Below are 8,848 nucleotides of genomic sequence, written 5' to 3'. Positions count from 1 at the left end.
GTTCTGATCCTAATTATATGCCTTTGTCTACTTTGATTGAGAATAACAATGAATCTATGGATGTGAATTTTGTTGGTAGGAATAATTTTGGTAACAACGCTTATAGAGGGAATTTTAATCCTAGGCCATATCCTAGTAATCCTTCTAATAATTATGGTAATTCCTACAACAACTCTCATGGAAATTATAATAAGATGCCCTCTGAATTTGAGAATAGTGTTAAAGAGTTTATGAATTCACAAAAGAATTTTAATGCTTTGCTTGAGGAGAAATTGCTTAAAGTTGATGATTTGGCTAGAAATGTTGATAGAATTTCTCTTGAGGTTGATTCTTTAAAGCTTAGATCTATTCCTCCTAAGCATGATATCAATGAGTCTCTCAAGCCATGAGAATTTGCATTGATGAGTGCAAATAAAGAACCGCTAGGATGCGTGCTTCCAAAGATGCCTTTATTAAAGCGTGTTCCTCCAATTCCTATGAAAATCAAGATGAAGATCTAAAAGTTATTGATGTGTCCCCTATTAAATCTTTATTTTGCAATATTAATCTTGATGAAACTGAATATGATCTTCCTTTACCTAGAAGGCATTCTAAAAATTTGGAGTATTTAGATCTTAATGATGAAATTGATGAAAGTGGGATTGAAAGAGATAAAAATCTAGATGTTGCTAAACCAACTTTATTGGATTTCAAGGAATTTAATTATTAAAGTTGCTCTTTAATCGATTGTATTTCCTTGTTACAATCCGTGCTAAATTCTCCACATGCTTATAGTCAAAATAAGGCCTTCACCGAACATATTGTTGATGCCTTGATGCAATCTTATGAAGAAAAACTTGAGTTGAAAGTTTCTATCCCTAGAAAAATCTATGATGAGTGGGAACCAACTATTAAAATTAAAATTAAAGATCATGAGTTTTATGCTTTGTGTGATTTGGGTGCTAGTGTCTCTACTATTCCCAAGACTTTGTGTGATTTGCTAGATTTCCGTAATTTTGATGATTGCTCTCTAAACTAGCATCTTGCGGATTCCAATATTAAGAAACCTATGGGAAGGATTAATGATGTTCTTATTTTTGCAAATAGGAATTATGTGCCCGTAGATTTCATTGTTCTTGATATAGATTGCAATCCTTCTTGCCCTATTATTCTTGGTAGACCTTTCCTTAGAACGGTTGGTGCGATTATTGATATGAAAGAAGGGAATATTAGATTTCAATTTCCATTAAAAAAGGGCATGGAACACTTTCAAAGAAAGAAAATAAAATTACCATATGAAACTATCATGAGAGCCACTTATGGATTGCCTACCAAAGATGGCAATACCTAGATCTATCCTCGCTTTTATGCCTAGCTAGGGGCGTTAAACGATAGCGTTTGTTGGGAGGCAACCCAATTTTATTTTTATTCCTTGATTTTTTTTATCCTGCTTAGTAATAAATAAATTATTTAGCCTCTGTTTTTGTTGTGTTTTTTTGTTTAATTAGTGTTTGTGCCAAGTAGAACCGTTGGGAAGACTTGGGGAAAGTCTTGTTGAACTTGCTGTAAAAAACAGAAACTTTAGCGCTCACGAGAACTGCTGTCATTTTTATTTTAAAAGTGCTATTTAGTTAATTCTTTTTGCAGATGATTAATAGATAAATTCCTCACGTACAGAAATTTATTTATAATTTTTGGGGTTCCATATCTTGCTCTAGCTACAGATTACTACAGACTGTTCTGTTTTTGACAGATTCTGTTTTTCGTGTGTTGTTTGCTTATTTTGATGAATCTATGGCTAGTAAAATAGTTTATAATCCATAGAGAAATTGGAATACAGTAGGTTTAACACCAATATAAATAAATAATGAGTTCATTGCATTACCTTGAAGTGGTCTTTTGTTTTATTTCGCTAACGGAGCTCACGAGTTTTCTATTTTGAGTTTTGTGTTGTGAAGTTTTCAAGTTTTGGGTGAATTCTTTTGATGGATCATGGAACAAGGAGTGGCAAGAGCCTAAGATTGGGGATGCCCATGGCACCCCCAATATAATCCAAGGACACCAAAAAGTCAAAGCTTGGGATGCCCCGGAAGGCATCCCCTCGTTCGTCCACTTCCATCGGTAATTTACTTGGAGCTATATTTTATTCACCAACATGATGTGTGTTTTGCTTGGAGCGTATTGTATTATTTGTGTATTTGTTTCTTAGTATTCCACAATCATCCTTGCCATACACACATTTTGAGAGAGCCATACATGAATTAAAATTTGATAGAATACTCTATGTGCTTCACTTATATCTTTTGAGCGTTATAATTTTGCTCTATGTGCTTCCCTTAGATCTTTTAGAGCACGGTGGTGGATTTGTTTTAAAGAAACTATTGATCTCTCATGCTTCACTTAAATTATTTTGAGAGTCTCTTAATAGCATGGTAATTTTTTTAATAATAATATGCTTGGTATTCAAGATTTGTGAAACTTTCTTTTGAGTGTGTTGAATACTAAGAAAAGATTGAAGCATGATAATTGTTTTGAGATATGGAGGTGATAATATTAAAGTCATGCTAGTTGAGTAGTTGTGAATTTAAAGAATACTTGTGTTAAGGTTTGTGATTCCCGTAGCATGCACGTATGGTGAACCGTTATGTGATGAAGTCGGAGCATGATTTATTCATTGATTGTCTTCCTTATGAGTGGCAGTCGGGGACGAGCGGTGGTCTTTTCCTACCAATCTATCCCCCTAGGAGCATGCGCGTAATACTTTGCTTTGATAACTTCTAGATTTTTGTAATAAGTATATGAGTTTTTTATGACTAATGTTGAGTCCATGGATTATACGCACTCTCACCCTTCCACCTTTGCTAGCCTCTCTAATACCGCACACCTTTCGCCGGTATCATACACCTACCATATACCTTCCTCAAAACAGCCACCATACCTACCTATTATGGCATTTCCATAGCCATTCCGAGATATATTGCCATGCAACTTTCCACCATCTAGTTCATCATGACACACTCCATCATTGTCATATTGCATATCCCGGTACACCGCCGGATGCATTCATATAGAGTCATATTTTGTTCTAAGTATTGAGTTGTAAGAAAAATAAAAGTGTGATGCTCATCATTATTAGATCATTGTCCCAGTGAGGAAAGAATGATGGAGACTATGATTCCCCCATAAGTCGGGATGAGACTCCGGACGAAAAAAAGGCCAAAGAAGCCCAAATAAAAAAAGATGCCATAAAAAAAGAGAAAAGGCCCAAACAAAAAAAATATAAAATGATGAGAGAAAAAGAGAGAAGGGACAATGTTACTATCCTTTTACCACACTTGTGCTTCAAAGTAGCACCATGATCTTCATAGTAGAGAGTCTCTCATTTTATCACTTTCATATACTAGTGGGAATTTTTCATTATAGAACTTGGCTTGTATATTCCAATGATGGGCTTCCTCAAATTGCCCTAGGTCTTCATGAGCAAGCAAGTTGGATGCACACCCACTTAGTTTCTTTTTGAGCTTTCATATACTTATAGCTCTAGTGCATCCGTTGCATGGCAATCCCTACTCACTCACATTGATATCTATTGATGAGCATCTCCATAGCCCGTTGATACGCCTAGTTGATGTGAGACTATCTTCTCCATTTTGTCTTCTCCACAACCACCATTTTATTCCACCTATAGTGCTATATCCATGGCTCACGCTCATGTATTGCGTGAAGATTGAAAAAGTTTTGAAAAAGTTAGAGTATGAAACAATTTCTTGGCTTGTCATCGGGGTTGTGCATGATTTAAATACTTTGTGTGGTGAAGATGGAGCATAGAGAGACTATATGATTTTGTAGGGATAACTTTCTTTGGCCATGTTATTTTGAGAAGACATAATTGCTTTGTTAGTATGCTTGAAGTATTATCATTTTTATGTCAATATAAACCTTTGTCTTGAATCTTTCTAATCTGAATATTCATACCACAATTAAGAAGATTTGCATTAAAATTATGCCAAGTAGCACTCCGCATCAAAAATTCTCTTTTTATCATTTACCTACTCGAGGACGAGCAGGAATTAAGCTTGGGGATGCCTGATACGTCTCCAACGCATCTATAATTTTTGATTGCTCCATGCTATATTATCTACTGTTTTGGACTATATTGGGCTTTATTTTCCACTTTTATATTATTTTTGGGACTAACCTATTAACCGGAGGTCCAGCCCAGAATTGCTGTTTCTTTGCCTATTTTAGTGTTTCGGATAAACGGAATATCAAACGGAGTCCAAAAGGAATAAATCTTCGGGAACATGATTTTCTCACCGAACGTGATCCAGGAGACTTGGACCCTGCTCCAAGGAACAAAAGAGGCGGTCACGAGGGTGGGGGGCGCCCCCCTAGGGCGCGCCCCCTGCCTCGTGGGCCCCTCGTTGCTCCTCCGGCGTACTTCTTCCTCCTATATATACACATGTACCCCTAATATATCAGAAGAGGAGCCAAAAACCTAATTCCACCGCCGCAACTTTCTGTATCCACGAGATCCCATCTTGGGGCCTGTTCCGGAGCTCCGCCGGAAGAGGGCCGTCATCACGGAGGGCTTCTACATCATCCTAGCCCCTCCGATGAAGTGTGAGTAGTTTACCTCAGACCTTCGAGTCCATAGTTAGTAGCTAGATGGCTTCTTCTCTCTCTTTGAATCTCAATAAAAGTTCTCCCCCTCTCTTGTGGAGATCTATTTGATGTAATCTTCTTTTTGTGGTGTGTTTGTTGAGACTGATGATTGTGGGTTTATGATCAAGTCTATCTATGAATAATATTTGAATCTTCTCTGAATTCTTTTATGTATGATTGGTTATCTTTGCAAGTCTCTTCGAATTATCCGTTTGGTTTGGCCAACTAGATTGGTAGTTCTTGCCATGGGAGAAGTGCTTAGCTTTGGGTTCGATCTTGCGGTGTCCTTACCCAGTGACAGAAGGGGCAGCAAGGCACGTATTGTATCGTTGCCATCGAGGATAACAAGATGGGGTTTCATATTGCATGAATTTATCTCTCTACATCATGTCATCTTGCTTAAGGCGTTACTCTGTTTTTAACTTAATACTCTAGATGCATGCTGGATAGCGGTCGATGAGTGGAGTAATAGTAGTAGATACAGAATCGTTTCGATCTACTTGTCACGGACATGATGCCTATATACATGACCATGCCTAGATATTCTCATAACTATGCTCAATTCTGTCAATTGCTCAATAGTAATTTGTTCACCCACCGTAGAATACTTATGCCCTTGAGAGAAGCCACTAGTGAAACCTATGGCCCCCGGGTCTATTCTCATCATATCAATCTCTATTACTTTAATCTTGCTTTGCTTTTTTACTTTGCCTTTACTTTTTACTTTGCATCTTTACACCAAAAATACCAAAAATATTATATCTATCAGATCTCACTCTCGTAAGTGACCGTGAAGGGATTGACAACCCCTAATCGCGTTGGTTGCGAGTACTTATCGCGTTGTGTAGGTACGAGGGACTTGAGCGTGGGCTCCTACTGGATTGATACATTGGTTCTCAAAAACTGAGGGAAATACTTACGCTACTCTGCTGCATCATCCCTTCCTCTTCGGGGAAAACCAACGCAAGCTCAAGACGTAGCAGCGACCGGTAGTGTCGTTGGATTCCGAAGGGGGACACATTTAGTCTAAAATTTTAGGTTTCGAAACTTAAATTTTCGTTGTTCGTTGGTACCAAGTTTGAGCAGTTGAAACCTAGCAAAGTTTTAAAAATTCATTAAAATATGTTCAAAATGGAACTTTTAAAAGCCCTCATCAAAAGAAACACAAATACACAAATGAAACTTAATTTAGATTTGGTTCAAAAGATATGAAAATTTGAAAATCTGAAGCTAGAAAAAATTAAGGTTGCGTTCCCCGACCCTACGTGCCCCTAATCCCCTCCCGAGTATATCAACTGTCTTGACGCCGAAAGTAACAAAATGCACACTAATAATGGATAATAATCAAGCATGGCTTCGGCCATTTGAATCAACAGTTTTGCTAAAGCACATCTAGATATGCTCTAAGTATTGGATATAAGTCTTATGTCACTGATTTTACATTAAGATCCGTGCAAGTTTTTTTCTAAGTGTTTGTTGTAATATTAAGGCAAATATGCATAATTGACATATTCCATAGTAACTCCGATTTGAACATGTTATATATGAAATTTGATTAGAAAAATATGTAGAATATGAATATGAGATTATTTTTACCTGTTAAGTATTTTTAAATATTATTTTGGAATATATTTGAGTCAAATCAAATGATTTTCTAAATTATCTGTATCTTTTAAACCGTAACTTCGATTTTAACATATTATATATGAAATTTTATTAGAAAAATGTGTGGAATCTAAATATACTATTAATTTTACATGTTAAATATTTTCAAAATATTGTTACGGAAGCAAACTTATAATTTATAGCGCAAGATCCATTTTTTTCATACCGGCGGCGATCCAGATTACAAATAAGCACCCCACTATAACCATATAGGGAAAAAAACATCGATAACTACACATGCATACCTCTGAAAAATGTCGCAGGGGAAAACAACAGCTTTCTCATCGCGAAAGTGAGAGAAAGTGAGCGAGCGAGAGAGAGAGAGAGGGAGAGGGAGGAGAGAGGGAGAGAGAGACGCCTTAGGATTAACCATATTCAACACACGTTTTTTGTTGTTTTGTGTGAACACCGAGGCTAGCGACGGCGAGGGTGAAAAGGAGGATAAGCGGCAACACAAATATGATGCCTCGCAAAAATAAAGGAGATGGACCTTTTTGTGGTCTTGAGTGATGGTTGTTGAGTTATGAGTGTGTGTTATGTTTTCTCTCCCGTTGCAACGCACGGGCTCTTTTGTTAGTTAAGGCAAACATGCATAATTGATATATTCCATAGTAATTAAATGAACATCTTATTGTTCATTGTTTTTTATATAGCTTACCACCCATGTCAAGTGATACTAAATGACCATGTTACGTCTCCCAAGGAGGAAATTCCTACGTGTATATACTGAAAATAGATATAGAACAGCGGCATGAAAAAAATAGGATAAAGAGGATATAGGAAAAAAGAAATCAATGGTGGTATGCAAAGGCATTACAGAACAGGTAAGGAAAAATACCTTAATAATGGCGCAAAACATAGTATGGAGATAGATTGACAGAATATAGGTGAGAAAAATACCTTAATAATTGCGCAAAAATAGTAAAATTATGGAGATGCGGGGGATCGAACCCCGTGCCTCCCGCATGCAAAGCGGGCGCTCTACCATTTGAGCTACATCCCCTTCCGCATTTCAATTTTGTCTAGTAGGAATATTACCTATTCAAAAGTTTAAACTCTGTCCTACTTCTGCGACGCGAAGACTTACCTCCATGGGCCCCCCCTGCTCCCCCGCTCTCCCGCCGCAGCTGTCTCATGCTCCGCTGCCGCAGTTGCCGCCCGCCTGCCTCCCCAAGATCTCCCCTTCCTCAAAAAAATCTTCAATTTCCCCAGCTACCGCCGCGCTCTGCTCCGGCTGCGCCGGAACTGCCGTCGGAGAGCCCGGAGGCGCCGGATCCGGATCACTAACAACAACGTAAAGGCCGATGAGCAGCCAGGTGTCGTCCTCGCCGTCGACGACGACGGTGTCGTCGACGCCACGGAGCGAGGGCGAGATCCTCCAGTCGGCCAACGTCAAGAGTTTCGCCTTCACGGAGCTGATTTTCAGCTGGCTGCTGCTGCTGCCCTCGGTAGCGCCGGCACCGTGCTGCCACGTCCGGCACTCGCGCCGGTGGCCGGCGGGGCACGCCTTCAAGTACGCCGTGCGCTACGCCCTCGTGGACCTCGACCACCTCGTTGTTGTTGTTGTAAATTTTCCTCATTTGCGCTGAAGTGAGTCAGTTCTCTGTTTGATGAAGGCGTCTACTGACGGTACCCAAGAGCGTGAGCTTCATTTTAGAAATTTAATTAGTGCATTTCTAAAATGGCAAAGATTATGGCGCAAAGATTAGTTACATCACATCAAGCATGCCATGCCATCTTTGATTCTGTTTTTGATGGAGTACTAAGTAACCTTGTGAAGTGAATAATGAGCATGGGCAATAAATATCCACTACTACTCCCACATTATGTCTTTGATTCTGTGTTTGATGGCACTGAATCTTGATAATACTAGCAGAAGTAATATTGTCAACCACTGGGCCCCAAGGAGATATCATCATCAGTAGATATCTACAGTTTTATTACTGGAGCCACCATACAAACCATGCAAACCTCATATTCTTTTGTTAGCTGAGAAGATCTGCTCTAGCATTTAGCAGAAGGATTACCACCACTACTATCTTATGTTGTGTAGGTACTTAGAAGTTAATTAGGATCTTAGCTTAGAAGACCTGCTCTAGCACTAAGTAGAAGTTAATTTGGAGTACTATGACTTTTTGACAGTCTGTAAAACGGGGCACTTGCTTCGCAAGAAAATTGAAACTAAAAAATTGCAAGAGTTTTGCTTGATGTTATATTGCTATCCCATATTGAAACTGAAAATTTGTAAGAGTTTTGCTTCATTTGGAGTACAAGTCCAAATCTGTATTGACAATACATGTTCTATTTTTCTATTGTTGATCAGATCCATATTGTCCTAAATTGCAAAGTAAGTTAGCACAAATTCAGTTTTAATCCAAATTATTCAAATAAATCCAAATATTTGAAATTAATTCAAATAACTAAAATTAATCCAAATCAATTCAAATAAATCCAAATAACCCAAATTAATTCAAATAATCCAAATTAATCCAGTTAATCCAAATAACCCAAATAATTCAATTAATCCAAATAATCCAAA

The 8,848-nt window shown here is 38.1% G+C and overlaps 1 non-coding gene across 1 annotated transcript; it reads right to left on the bottom strand.

The window, feature by feature from the left end:
- Positions 1-7,239: 7,239 nt before the first annotated feature.
- On the bottom strand, positions 7,240-7,312 carry TRNAA-UGC (transfer RNA alanine (anticodon UGC)). Its single transcript has one exon. It is a non-coding gene; the product is annotated as a tRNA-Ala (tRNA).
- Between the last annotated feature and the right edge of the window lie 1,536 nt (positions 7,313-8,848).

This window comes from Triticum aestivum, chromosome 7A (genome assembly GCF_018294505.1).
Source record: "Triticum aestivum cultivar Chinese Spring chromosome 7A, IWGSC CS RefSeq v2.1, whole genome shotgun sequence".
Classification (NCBI taxonomy): domain Eukaryota; kingdom Viridiplantae; phylum Streptophyta; class Magnoliopsida; order Poales; family Poaceae; genus Triticum; species Triticum aestivum.
Note: the sequence above shows the minus strand (reverse complement) of the source record. Positions and strands in the feature narration are given on the sequence as shown.